This window comes from Trypanosoma equiperdum, assembly GCF_001457755.1.
Source record: "Trypanosoma equiperdum strain OVI genome assembly, contig: ctg_1301, whole genome shotgun sequence".
Taxonomy (NCBI): domain Eukaryota; phylum Euglenozoa; class Kinetoplastea; order Trypanosomatida; family Trypanosomatidae; genus Trypanosoma; species Trypanosoma equiperdum.
Window position 1 is genome coordinate 35,616 of NW_027123285.1, and position 1,288 is coordinate 36,903.

At 48.1% G+C, this 1,288-nt stretch overlaps 2 non-coding genes across 2 annotated transcripts; both read left to right on the forward strand.

Annotated features, from left to right (window-relative positions):
- The first annotated feature begins 999 nt into the window (after positions 1-999).
- Positions 1,000-1,071, forward strand: TEOVI_000733200. The gene has a single exon. It is a non-coding gene; the product is annotated as a tRNA-His (tRNA).
- Positions 1,072-1,131: 60 nt separating this feature from the next.
- TEOVI_000733300 lies at positions 1,132-1,203 on the forward strand. The gene has a single exon. It is a non-coding gene; the product is annotated as a tRNA-Glu (tRNA).
- Positions 1,204-1,288: the final 85 nt, after the last annotated feature.

Consider the following 1,288-nt stretch of genomic DNA (forward strand, 5'->3'; position numbering starts at 1 on the left):
CGAGCCCACCATTTCGAACAGTACGAGTTTACGGCCCCTTCTCAGGAAACATCATATCCGCTGCTGCCAGATACTGGAATTTTCCCGCCCGTAAGATTCGGACAATCTACTCGTATATTGGGTTCCTAACGGTGGTCCGTTACCGAAAGCGAGTGTCGATATACGTGGGGATGCGGCGAAAAATACCGCTTTGACCAAAACTCGGTCGGCCCTCGCCTTCACACGCAGCCTCATAGCCCTTCCAGTGGAAAACTAGAGCCATTTCGATTTGATATCCAGCTTGATTTCCACATGGAAGCGCTTCGGTTTACGAAGCAATACTTTCTTTTTGTTCCTACCTCGAACAAGTGCACCGAACTGTCCCCTCATCGTTGAGAATCACTTCTTCAGCCACGAGTTGCAGCAGAGGAAACAGGGTAATTTACCCCATCTTAACTCTTCACACGAATATAGAATCGATTTTGATACCTTTAAGAGCATGTGTGCTTCCATGGCGAAAAGTAGAGGAATAGTAACACTCCCCTTTCCAAGCTCAAAGCATTTTTTTTCAGCCCGTACACCACCTTCCAGAAACTTCCCAGATTGGACGGAAACTAAACTATAAACTGTGCTTTTCCTAGGCTATCTATTCCAGGAGTAAAATAAAAGGAAGAAGTGACACCTCTACGATGTGGAAACGCAAACGTTGCCGACACAGCCGGGTCGGTGGAGCTTTGTTTTCCGAGGCGCCCTATCTCCGTGTACCCGACTTGGGGGCTACACGAATGTTTTAATGGGTAGAAAAGAACGTGAGTTACCCGTAACCACCGTTTGGAAAATTTTCTTTAAAGGAATCTACGGTTCTTGCACAAATGGATCCACCGGATCCACCTATGGACTGGCCGACCGTTTATCGCCGCGGCAACCGACTTCTTAGCAAAATACCGCATTACCGGACTCGCTTCAAAAACCTCTACAGCTACATCTCATAAAACGCTTGAAGGACCGCGCGGTCACGGCGGGAAGATAGTTCAGTGGCAGAACATCAGATTGTGGCTCTGAATACCCGGGTTCGATTCCCGGTCTTCCCTCACGTTTTCTTATGATTTCGGACATAAACCCAGCTGATTATACGAAAAAACGGTGTATCAGTCCGGTATAGTATAACGGTTAGAACATCTGGCTTTCACCCAGAAGATCCGGGTTCGATTCCCGGTACCGGAAGTTTTTCGCAGTTCAATGCGAATATCCATCCCGAGGCCAAATCAACGAGGTGACCCGAAGCCGCGATAGCTCAGTTGGGAGAGCG